Source organism: Kogia breviceps, chromosome 4 (assembly GCF_026419965.1).
Source record: "Kogia breviceps isolate mKogBre1 chromosome 4, mKogBre1 haplotype 1, whole genome shotgun sequence".
Lineage (NCBI taxonomy): Eukaryota > Metazoa > Chordata > Mammalia > Artiodactyla > Physeteridae > Kogia > Kogia breviceps.
The window spans coordinates 19,965,955-19,980,013 of NC_081313.1; the positions used below are offsets into that span (position 1 = coordinate 19,965,955).

The window sequence follows — 14,059 nt, forward strand, 5'->3', positions numbered from 1 at the left end:
TTTATTTATTTTGCACACATTCTATCTCCCTACCATCATCCCATGAAAGAAGGGAAGTTTGCTCTTTTCTTTGCTACTGTTTTCACATGTCTATAACAGAACCTTGCACATAGTAGATGCTCATTAAACAGTTTGATTGAATGAATGAATTGTAAATTGATTCAAACATCTGAGTATCATTACCTCCTCTATGTAGTGAAACTCAAACATTTATGCATGAAAATAGTATTTTTAAACCATAATTTCTTTTATTTCTTTATATTACTGTTAGAATATTTTTATTTTAAAAATTTCTCTGTACTTTTTTTGTTTTGTTTTCTGTTAGCTATGAATTTTATTTCAGGATATGATAAAATACTATAAAAAAGTGGTTGGAGGACCAAAAGGATTGAGTTTCATTTCTCAAATGTGACAATGTATTCTAAGTACTCCAGCATTTATATGTATGCTTTCATTTACAAAGATTTCTAAGCAATCTGTTTACTTTTTTGTGTGCTTGTTTTATTATTAGGACGATTTAAAGGTTAATGCAAACATGCTTTAGAAATAAGATTAATGGCAAAGCAGTATTTCCCCAGAGTGTACTAAATGACAGTGGAGCTCTCCACAGCATATGAAGCATTCAACATGACGAATGTAACCTGTATTAAAATCTGTCATGTAAAATGCTGTACTTGGAGTATAGAAATTATCTGATACATAAAATGGTTTTACATCACAAGGCACTGACTTTACAGAAACTCAAATTGATTAGATTCTAAGTAATAGGAACATTTACTAAAATGATATTTGACTTTTAAAATGTATCAGGACATGCTAGACAGTATTCTCCAGAAAATACTGTTCCTAAAAGTTAAAGGAGAGTTTGCATAATTGAGGGTTTCTACTAAAAGCTTTAAAACTTATTAAAGCAACATTCTCATTTCAATTCTCTTTTTTCAATTTAGAAATATTTGCAAGCAATTATTTGCTATATTGGTGGTCATTTTCAATACAATTACAGCCTTACCTATAACTTTAGAAGCTTAAGTACCAATATTTTTAGGAAGGAGTAGGTCGAGATTGAATCTGTAAAAGTTGTTAGTAAATAATTGGAGCATCACAAAAATATAGAATCATTTTTCTTCATTATTGTTCTAGTTTCTATTATTTCATAATAAATTTTCTGAAGAGTCTATCATTAAATGCATTTTAATACTGTTAAGATAATTAAAATGTTTAAAATATATTTTACATAAATATTATTTGATAAAACCATTTCAAACAATGACAAGATTAAATTAAAATAAGAAATTTAATCTTGATTAATTAGATTTTTGAATTTATTTCTTTAATAGCTTGGGTTTTTTGTCTCGTGTCTAAAAATCTCCACCTAACTCAAGGGCAAAAACATTTCCTCTATGTTTTCTTTTAGAAGTTTTATAGTTTTAGTTCTTACAATGTAGGTCTATGGTCCAATTTGAATCAAGATTTGTATATGGTGCAAGATATGAATTGAAGTTCTATGTTTTACTTATGAATATTCAATTGCTCTAGCACCATTTGTTGAAAACTCATCCTTTCTCCACTGAATTGCCTTTGTACCTTTGTAAAAAATCAGTTGTCTATATATGTGTGCCTATATATTTTTGGACTCGCTAGTCTATTACATTCGTCTATTTGTTCATCTTTACACCAATAGCACATTGTCTTGATTCCTATAATTTATAAGTCTGGAAATCAGATAATGTTAGTCACCCAACTTTGGTCTTCTTTTAAAAATTATTTTTTGGTTATTTCAGAACTTTCTGCATTTTCCATTTAAATTTTATAGTTACCTTGCAACTTATATATACAAGTCTGTGGGGATTTTGATGGGGATTGCATTGAATCTTTAGATAAATTTGGGGAAAATGGACATCATAGCAACATTGACTCTCCTGACCTATGAACACTGTATGTCTCTCCATTATTGAGTTCTTCTCAGTCATGTTTTGTAGATTTCAGTATATAAGCCTTGTTCACCTTTTGTCAAATATATCCTGAGTATTTTCATTTTTTCATGCTATCACTTTATTTTATTTTTGTTTTCAGCCACTTTATTGAGGTATGATTGAAATACACAGAGCTGTACATATTTAATGTATACAACTTGATGAGCTTGGACATTGTTAAGAGAAAACACAGACACACCAGCTCCTGGCAGAAATATATGAGAACAGATGGCAAATCATATCTGATTATAGATTTACATTCATATATATAAAGAATTCTCAAAATCCAACCATCAAAAAATACAAAACCCAATAAAAATTGGAAAAAGATTTGAACTGACAAGTCACCTAAGAAGATAGAAGGCAAAAAAGTACATGAACAGATATTCAACATCATTCATCATGTGAGAAATGCACACTAAAATGACTGATGATTAGCAAGTGTTGGTGAGGATGTGGAGGAATGAGAAATCTTTGCCACTGTTGATGGGATTGTCAAATGATATAAACTCTTTGAAGACAGTGTAGTAAGTTGAATAATGGCTCCTCAAAGATGCTTATATCCTGAATCCTGACACTTGTGACTATGCTACCTTACATGGTAAAAGGGACTTTGCAGATATGACTAACTTGGGGATTTAGGAGATTATCCTGGATCATTTAAGTAAAACCAATGTAATCACAAGGGGCCTCATAAGAGGGAGGCGGGAGAATCAGAGTCAGTAAAAGAGATGCTCACAGAAACAAGTGGTTAGAGTTTCCCGAGGAAGAGGGCAGTAGCCAAGGAATGCAGGCAGCCTGGAAGCTGAAAAAACAAAGCAATGGATATTCCCCTGGAGCCGCCAGAGGGAACACAGCTCAGTGGAAAATTTGATTTTAGACTTTTGACCTCTAGAAATGTAATAGATACATTTGTATTGTTTTAAGCCCCTCAGTTTGTGATAAGTTGTTACAGCAGCAATAGGATAGGCAGACTTTTTTCAGTGTTAAAAATAGATCTATAATGTAACTTAGGCTTCTACTCCTAGACATTTATGCAAGAGAGATGAAAGTATACTCATCTAAAATATGAATGTTTATAGCGATGCATGGATATAGGGAAAGCCTGGAGACAAGCCAATGTCACAGGTGAATGGATAAACAAATCATGCTCTATCCATACAATGGAATGCTACTGAGCAGTTAAAAAAGAATGACATGTTCAGTCCACATGTAAGGAGCTTGGAAGCTAACACTCCATCCTGACAACAACAAAAAGCTGAACGGACTAAAAAAAATGAACAACTCTTCTTGGATTCGTAACAGAGGAGAGGACTCAAGGCAAACTACTGCTCCCAAGATTGGAGAGACAGGTGAATAGAAGGAAGCAGAGCTTACCAGACCAGAGACTCATGAGCAGGAACCATCCAGAACCAGTAATGGAGTAATAAAACTGAACTGTAATTGATAAATTTCTGGACGTTCAGTGTGCATAGCTCTGAGAATTAAAAACTCCAGGGGGAAGGTCCTTGACATTGTGAGATTTACCTCCAGGAACTCGACCAAGTTCCCACAGTAAATATCTGAGAAAAATCCCCTTGTGCTTTCCACAGGGACAGGGGAAAAGGAAATATCTGGAAATACCTCAGATCACTCTGTTCTTAACAAGGCCTGCCCTCAGGGGAAACTACTTAACCAGGGCCTAACCTGCTGGAGTATTATCAGAGCCTCATTTACCTGGGGGAAGAGAAAATCCAATCCAGCCCACAGTAACCATCCAGTCCCTCCTAAGGAGTGAGAAAATCTTGAGAAACATTTGTGACGTTCAGTCCAGAGGAACAGGCTCACTGAAAGACTGAGAACTCCTCATAGGCTATAGAATGCTTCCCCTCCCCCATCCCTACTATCACATTATTAAGGGTTATTTACAACAGCTCCATTTCCCAGTACATCACATCCTGCTATCAAGAGAAAAGTTACAAGGCACGCCAAAAGGCAAAAAGCATAAACTGAAGAGACAGAGCAAGCATCAGAATGAGACACAGCAGGAGTGTTGAGATGATCAAACCAGGAATTTAAAGCAACTTTGATTAATATGTTAAGGTCTCTAAAGAAGAAAGTAGACAGCATGTAAGAAGAGATGGGCTATGTAAGCAGAGAGATGGAAATCCTCAGAAAGAACTAAAATGAAATGTGAGAGATGAAAAACACTGTAAATGAAGAATACCTTTGATGGGCTTACTGGTAGACTGGGTATGGCTGAGGAAATAATCTCTAAGCAAGAGGATGTATCAGTAGGATCCTCAAAAAACTTAGACATTTGTCCCTAAACATTTGTTCAGATCCATAAGATGTACAACACCAAGTGTGAACTCTAAGGACTTTGAGTGATAGTTTAGAGTAGGTTCATCCTTAGTAAAAAATGTACCATTCTGGTTATGGATGTTGATAATGAGTGGGGATACACATGTGTAGGTGCAGTGGGTATCTGGGAAGTCTTTGTCTCATCTCAATTTTCTTGGAAATATAAAACAGTTCCCAAAACAAATGAACAACTGATAAACACTCACAAAAAGAAATAAAACTAGGAAATTATGCAAAACAAACCAATAGTTAATTTGCTCAATGATAATTCTTCCTAGGTATGTTCTATGTTGCTAGAAGCCTACTTATTAATCTTTTCAAGACATTGCTCCTTCAGTATAAAAACCACAAATAATCATACTTCCAGTAACCTGACTCAAAATATAGAACATCTTTGACACTTCCATTTAACCAAGTACACCTCTTACATGGTCAGTCAATATATTCCCTTGCTTTTGTTTTCTTTCTCCATGGCTCTCAGCTCTCTTCCCCCAACAACACCCTCAACGTTTAATGTGCCACCACACTGTTTTAAATCATCATTTCACGCAACTGAGTGAACAATATCTACTAACAGGCTTCTTATCCTTAATCTTTCTTATTTAAAATATATCATAGAGGGCATTATTAATATATAAATTAATTTTCAAAAACGCACTTCATCAAGACCCAAATCAATTAAAGATGTTAAACCTATTACTGGGAAGATAACATCTGTACTTGATAACTCATTGCAATATCTCGAACCAGATGATTTTTAAAATTTATTTCACGTTATTTCCAGCTGTTTAATTTCAAGTCTGACATGTAACTTCTTATGTGTATAAACTACTCCTCCACTAATATATAATTCTCAGTCATGTCTAAGTAATTACATTTTATTGACTTTCCCTCACTAGCGAATAGCATGTTGCTATATATATATATATATATATATATATATATATATATATATATGCGTGTGTGTGTATCAGTAAACCTTTCTTGAATTAAGTAATTAATATGTTTATAAAGGAGGCTTTCTGAATACGTTGGACTATTTACAGTGAAAAACAGAAGCTAAAGTTTAGAGTATAAAAAGAGTATGTAAAAAACTGTACTTGTTTGAAATTGTAAACAGTTATAATTAGAAGGAATCAAGTGGGTTGAGACCACAGTTAAACTATCTCCTGGAATGAAAATGCCACAAATTAATGAAATTCTATAATGTCATGTTCAGTTAATACATTTCATTTTCAAGAACTTCTTACAAAACCACATTTCTTTATTTTCTCTTAAAAATAATTTAATACGAATACCACATGAAGTTAATTAATTAAATCATCCCTTAGCACTCTGCATTCCCATAATTCCAGTGTTTCCCAAACTTTAATGTATATTCACATCTCCTGGGGCTTTTGTTAAATGTCTGTTCTCATTCAGCAAGTCTTGGGTGAGGCGCAGATTCTGCATTTCTAACAAACTCGCCTGTAATGTCAACACAGCTGAACCACATGGAAGTTCATCTTCAGAACATGTTTATGACTTTTTCCTATTTAGTGCCTCACAGCCCTACTATGTTGCTTATTACACTGATGGGAAAATAATATATAAGGTGACTACTGGAGGAAGATCAGAACATTTTTTTCTAAATAATCAGTCATTTTCTGGATTTTTTTTTAACTAGAAGAATCTGATTCAAGTCAGCACACACTACAGCAATTATTCTCATGATCATATTACAAACTATGTTTTCCTTTATATTACATTTTAAAGCATCTGTCCCACTGAACCTTATTCCATGTCTGTAATCACAGTCTTCATTATTCTTCTAAAATGTTTATCACTACCATTATTTTCTCTATAGCATGTTAGTTTTATTATATAAGAAGCCAAGAAGAGCAGATCACAAAATACAATATAATAGTCATTTTGACACACATCAATTATTAATTAGGTCTCCACACATAACAGGTGATCAATTAATCTGTAATCCATTCTCAATAAAAGGAATTAGTCATTCTTCAAGTTGGTTGATTATGCTGATTAGAATCTTAATGTTCCAGATTTTATTCCCTTTAATTTTACCATTTATAATCATAATAGAAAGTGCTAAAGATTACTGAGACCATACCCAAGCCTCTATGGATGAACAATTTTAATCCTTTTAGAGTTTCATAGCACCAATACAATCTAATGAAGTTTCAACATTGAGAAGAAAGGAACATTTTTCAGGTGTGTTTATACAATTAAAATGAGCCAGGGCATACTAAATACTTCCTTTTTATGCATCTGATACCATTTTATGGATCTACTATAAATCACTTTGTGAGATAATTGAATCAAAGCATTACACTAAGGACTCAAATAATATGAGTCCATATGCTTGATCATATTTTTCCAAGAGTTCATTACACATTATCTACTGTGCTCTAATGTCATAGAAAATATATAATTCTACATTGAATATTTCTCACTCTATTTTAAGTATGCATTTGCACATGTATCTCTGTTTAGACTGTAAGCTTAAAGCAAGGCCTATGTCTTGCATCCAAAGTTGCTAATATAGGGATCGCACAAAGTGTTCAGTAAATATTTTTGAACTGGATTGAATATTATTATTTTTTCTAAACTACTTCAGTGAGAAGGAAACTTGGTCCCTTCCACTAGAAAAGCACAACAACATGTCGAGGACCATTTAGTGCTTATATCCTATTTATATATAACATCACAACACTCACACAAGACATTAGTCAAATAGGCAATCAATATATCATTGTTGAATGAAATATGAAAAATAAAGGTTTGCTAGTCTCAGATAAGTTATCAAACATTGTTAGGATTGTTGCCAATACAGACAGAATTCCAAGAAGCTTTGATCCTTGCTATTCTCAGATTCAAATCCCCCTTCAAGAGAGACCTTTTGAAATTAATTTTATTCTCCAGGAATGTGACCTGCACATAAAACGGAAAAACACTTCTCTAGCTATACTACATGCTAACGTCTTAACAAGATAATTTGCAAAAGCAGATATGACCCATATAAATTCTGGGCAGTGGGTGGATAAAGCATATGGCAGGAGTAAAGAGAAGCATTGCTGAGTGAGACACATAACTATAGGTGTGGCCACTTTTCTCTACGATTCTTGCTAATAAGCTAAAGAACAGCCTCCAGAGTTCTTGCTACTCTCTCAGCAGCCTTTTTAACTTTAGCAGCCAGTGTGACAGTCCCAGATGTATCTTGAACCACGTTAATACAGCTGTGACATTACACCTGCTGCTTCCTGTAAGTCTCATCCTGCTGTAGTAGGATTTATTTCATTACGTGGAAACTGGTAGCAAGAATGTTCTCAGGGTAATTTACAGATGTTAGGATAAAAGCTATCTGGTACCCAATTTTCTTTGATCCAAGACTTGAACTGTTTCTAAAAAGCAATGAGTGAAGAGCTAGGGAGAGAGAGTTTGGGAGTTTGATTAGGAATTCCTACTCAAGATGGGGTCATTCCTCACTTACACATTATTAGCAGAACATCAAGAAAAAATATCCATAGCTGGAAAAAAGAAGCCGTTAAACATCATTCCCATCCAAAGTTTTTTCTGTGAAGACCTTCTGTGCATGCACTAATAGTGTGTAAACAATCACTGCACGCTTTAGCTTGTTCTACTATGTGAATGTGTGAAATATGCACTAAATTGGGTATTGCAAAATGAGTTCTAGCTGTTATACCTGAAAATGCAAAAACTATACCTGATACTCATTTGTGAAAATTAGTCAAAGGTGCCAACATGGAGCTATATTATTGGCCATTAAAAATATACTCAAAAGGATAGTTATTACATGAGAATTAGCACAGTGATCATATATTTTTGGATGCTTTGGTTCTTCCTTGCAGTGCGTGGCTTTCTCTAGTTGCGGTGAGCGGGGGCTACTCTTCGTTGTGGTGCACAGGCTTCTCACCGCGGTGGCTTCTCTTGTTGCGGAGCACGGGTTCTAGGCGTGCGGGCTTCAGTAGTTGTGACACGTGGGCTCAGTAGTTGTGGTGCAGAGGCTTAGTTGCTCTGCGGCATGTGGGATCTTCCCAGACCAGGGCTCGAACCCATGTCCCCTGCATTGGCAGGCAAATTCTTAACCACTGCGCCATCAGGGAAGCCCTCAGCACTACTTTTTAACTCTATGCTTCAATATTTGCACAATACTAGAAAGTCCACTTATAGATAACCTACGTTACCTCTACGTGGAAGCCCATTACATAAAAAAAGAATTAGCTCCAAAATTATGTATCTGGAGCTGAAATATACAGCTGGCATAGCATTGCATTAGTTATATTTCCACTTCGAGGGCAGAAAGAGTCTAGATTGTCATTTATTTCCATTTTTCATAATGCTTGGCTCAATACTAAGTGGTACTTTCATCATAGTTTTCAATAGAACTAAAAAGAGAATACAAGGTTTCTTTATTTTCTAATATTTACTTATTAAACTTTTTAAAAAGGATCAGTGTCTAAGTATAGACTCTAGACTAAAACATACTATTGGCTTTGTAAATATTTGGAGTAGTAAGGTATATTATAATAAGCATCCCAATGGACTAGTCATACAAATTGGTATGCATGTGTTTTTATTAATCTCAGTAGAGTGTGTTTAGAATTTTCATTCTATAAATGGGACTACTAAGGTTTAGAATTATTCTCCTGGAGTATTGTCTCTGTGCCTTACATTTGGCAATATGAAAGTTGTTAAATTTTGGTGAAAAGCAAGATGGTTCTCACCATCCAAGAATGAACAGTGTGGATGGGTGAAAAGAGCACCTAATCCAAACATGGGTGGGCTGAGACATCTTTTTGGAGGAAATCATGTCCTAGCTGACACAGGGAAGAGGAAACAGGGTGTCATTGTGTGTGTACGTGTGTGCATGTTGTATGTGCATACATATGCACAAGTTTGCACATAAGTGCAGGTATTAAACTGAGTTGTGGCAATGCAATGGGATGGAATTGTGTTCCATGAATTGGAAAAATGAGTCATGAGTACATTACGGGTCATGAACAGGGGAAAAAAATGTGCAAAGCTCAGAGGAAAAAGAAGCATATGCACTGATGGAATGAAATGATATCACTTTGATTGTATGATACAATTCTAAGACGACTAAGTTCAAATCTAAATTTAGCTCTAGGCGTGTTACAATGTGAAGTCCAAATCTTCTAACCCTTCAGCTACAATTTTCTCAACCATAGCCAGGGCTATATTATGACTTTTATGGGCTCTAGACAGTTTGCCTTCGTGGGCTTTTTTGTTGATAAAACAATATTAGAAAATATGTTTTACAACTGCATTCATATAAAGACACATATATTAATATTATATATTAAAGCCTTGTCTTTGACCTAAAAATTCAATGTTTTCTCTTATTAAAAAAAACAAACATTTTCATGGGCCCCTCCCTTAAAAATCATGAGGGTCCTAAGCTCTCTGTGCCTACTCTGCTTCATGGAGAAATCAACACCAACCTTAGCAGCAAAACATACGATCAAGTACTTTTAAACTGAGCTTCAGAGATAAATTTTTTCTCCTATAACTCAAGCTGACAGATATGGGAACAGTTTCAAGAGTAATGTTATGTGATGTGCTCGGTCTCAAACAGTTAGTGTCATAACCAGAACTATAACTCAGGTCACCAGATTCCCCTTGCACTGTTCTGAAAGGTCCTCCATAATTTAATAATGAATAGATGTTATTATGATTAAAACTTACACTTTAATCCTCTTAGCTAGAAGACATCCTGGCTAGCTTCCAGTGTGCTGAGCACAAATAAGACAGACCCACTGGGAATGGGAGATTTCTGATACCGCAGGAAGTGGGTGAACTACAGACCACAGAAGTACTGGGACACATACAGTAAGATTCTGGGTAAAGAATATTATTTAAAATGTTAATAATAATGTATTTGGACATGTAAATTCCAGAGACTGCTTTCAACTTGAAAGACATCATTGACATGTTGAATTTTATATATAAATGTGCTATTCAAGTCCCCTTGAGAACAAAGATTCAGTAGCAAATATTTTTTCAAGAATTATGTCTCTGGAAGGAACATTGGGATTGGTTAAGATTGTAAATTAGCTAATAAAAAGGGGATTTTTAAAACTTCCTTTAAAAGCATGATTACATTTAGTGGTTTCTGCCCCCTATCCTCACTAACTCATATCCAGGATCCTGGTCTTATCACTACCAATCCCCTGCTAGGCCTCTTGGAATTCCAAATGAAATACAGCTTGCAGTCTTTCACATGATAAGATTTATGACCACCTAGTTTAGAAAATTTCGATGTTTGTACACGTGTATATGACGTTTTTTATAGTGTAAACATCAATGGGGAAATTACTACCTGTAATTATTTTTAATCTTTAGAGAATATTAAAGTTTATAAGTCTGCTTCACTGAATCAGTTGGTACCCAAATCCAGTGTAAAAAAATCACTACAACAAAAACCTATACCTATTGAAGGTAGTAAAATTTGTAAGCTTTTGGACATTAAAAGAGGTTCTGCATTAACCCCTGAAATAATCATATGCTTGACATATATTCAGTCACAATCACTGTGGGAACCAGAAGGATTCATCATTTCAGTGAGAATTTAGCAGGGTAAGATTGCTGTCAGAAAAAAAGTAGTACATCAGAACTGGACCATTAAGACTTAATTTATAAAATTCCATCTACTCAGTTAATTGCAAAATATTATTTCAAGGCAGAGTGCTGTTCAACATTTCCTAGCTCCCTTGGATAACTGGTATACCCTCTATGTATACCTCCAACCACATGTATCTGATACCTTCTGAATTTTTGCATGGGGATCCTTATTACATGGTATTACATCCTGATTTTTTAAACATTCCTCTAAATAGGTATTCTGCATCTTGGGGAAACACATCTTTCTATTGCTCTGTGTGTGTGTGCGTGTGTGTCTCTGTGTGTGTGTGTGGTAAATGGCCTTTGATGGACTGAGTTAATCAAAGGAAGTATTATATACCATGCATTTCCATTTCCATTTGAAGGCATTTTAAGTTATTTTCTTGACTTCTACCACCACCTAGGGAGATGGAATTCTAGACACCTGGAGATGGGGACATAGGAGTGGGATATAGAAAAGAAGCTAAGAGTTTATTTAGATTGCATTTTCTCACTTTCTTTCTCCCACCAATAAGCTGTGGAATAAGAATAAAGTCTCATAAAGGCACGATATGTCTCAAGTCCTAATTTCCTAGAATGGGAGCCTCATGCATTCATTCAAGATTTCTCCTGATTTCTTTTGTAAATATGTGTATTCATCCTTTTAAGCATAACCCTTTGATCATTCCCATAATTTATCTTTAATTATAGCAGTTTCATTTGATAATAAAACCCTAAAACCTAGCCAATTTCATTTTAAAAAAAGAAAGAGTAAGACAACCACAGAGAAAAAATATATGTGGTATATGCAGAGGAACAGAAAACATTGTGTGATAAGGAAGTTCAGGACTTGTATAACTAGAGGTATCAGTTTCTGTCCTCCTTAGCATCAGTTTTAAAGCCCATTCAATTAAACTTGGAATTTTTATCTTTGGATTCTAATGCAAACCAAGCAGGCAAGATATATATACAGTGACCTGTAGGCTCATACCTCTAATACTGAACTTATAATAAGGCCCTGAAGAATAAAAATACATGGCAGTGAGAAAAGGATGATAAGACTATATATGGGAAGACACAAAAACCAAAATATAATTTAAGATCATAAAGCTTGTAGTGGTCCTTTCCAGTTTCCCCATCCCCCATCCCCCATCCCCCAAATATTGGCTATATCTGGATTGTAGCACAAACATGCATTCTAAGTTTTCATTGTAAAGTGTGATTACAAAACGCATTTGAGCAATTGAAAAAAATTAACTTTGGGGACTAATCAAAAATACTTTTACTACATTATTCATGGGATTATCTCTTCCCAGAGTCAGTGCAAATAAGGTCTATGAGTGTAAAAAGCAACATTTTACAAACTGCAAGCAACAGTTTGATTTTTCATTTGATTAGGTCGAATTACCCCAGGGAAAAAATGTATAATAAAAATATGATAAACTATAGTAAGCTTACAATAAACTGCATTGCATATTTAGAGTTAGTTACTAGGAAAAGTAAATTGTTTCCAAATACTAGGAAGCTTAGTATCCTAGTTTGTAAGTTATCACAATGGGTAATAATGTAAAACCTGAAAATATACTATGTAAAAGAAATTCATTTGGAATAGAAAGAGATAGGTTGAAAGAAAGTAAAAGAATGAAAAATATTTATCGTGCAAATACTGATTATAAAAGTCTGGATTGGCTAAATTAATATCAGATAAAGTAGACTTCAGAACAAGGAATATTGCTAGAGATACAGGCTTTACATTATGAAAAACAGCCAAATCACATAGAAAAGACAACATAAACATGTATGCAGAGCTTCAAAATACATTAAGCAAAAACTGATAGAACTGAAAGGAAATTAAAAAAATACACAATTATAGTAGAAACCATCAACATTCCTCCCAACAGTATCAGAATAAACATTTGTTCAAGTACACATATGAAGTACAGTAAGAAGACCATACTCTGGGTATAACACAAGTCATAGTATATTTAAGAAGACTGAAATTATATAACACATCTCTGAGTACAACAGATTTAAATTAGTAACTAATAAGAGGAAGAGAGATCTGAAAATCCATAATATTTGAAAATAAAACAAAAAAAATTTTTTTTTATGGGCCCATGGACTATACTTTTGAGTAGCACTAATCTCAAAATCACATTTCCCTAGTAAGTGACCACTGTGTTCTTTAGTATTTTTAATCCAGGATCCAATCAAGGATCACACATTGCATTTGGTTGCCATTTCTCTTTGATCTTTTTTTTTTTCACACACACACACTGTATTTTATTTTTACAAGAGATAAATAAACTGACACCAAGCATTGTAACTAGATGACCACAACAAAAGCAACAATGACTGCAATTACCAAACACGAAACACACTCATACTATGTCATAATATTGACATTCAGTCCAGTAATCCTCCACTGTAACAGCTCCTTTACTTTAAATGACAACTTTTTAAAATCCCATGGGTTAAGAAGGAAGTCTCAAAAGAAATTAGAGTATATTGTGAATTGAATAAAAATGGAAAAAATCCTATATATTTCACAATTTGTGTGATGTAGCTAAAAATTGCTTAGAGGGAAATTTATAGTATTAAATATCAACTTCAGTAAAGAGAAACATGTCAAATCAATTATCTAAGCTTCTCTTTTAATAGACTGCTAAAAGAAGAAATTAATACCCCAAAAGACAAAGGCAATAATATGTGTGTGTATGTACACACACATGCATATATATACATACACACATATATGCATATATATGTACCCATGATGAGACTAGAAACAGAAACAATAGAGAAAATTAATGAAACCAACAGTAGAAGAGTAAAATGGGTTATCACTACAGATCCTACAGATATTAAAAGATTATTTAAGAACCATTTCTAAAAGTTCCACACTCATAAATTTTAAAAAGTGGATGGAATATGCAAATTCCAAGAAGACTCAGACAACCAATCTCAGTCAAAAAGGAAAAGATAACATCAATAGGTCCATAAATATTTAAAGATTGAATCTATATGCTCCAGACCCAGAAAGTTTCACTGGTAAATTCAAGCAAACATTTAAGACATTTACCAGTTCTACACAAAGT

At 34.1% G+C, this 14,059-nt stretch overlaps 1 protein-coding gene across 1 annotated transcript in view; it reads right to left on the bottom strand.

Moving 5' to 3' along the window:
- Nucleotides 1–14,059, bottom strand: part of LOC131755313 (cadherin-10) — a 192,841-nt gene that overhangs the window by 119,535 nt on the left and 59,247 nt on the right. The gene's annotated exons all lie outside the window — the stretch shown is intronic.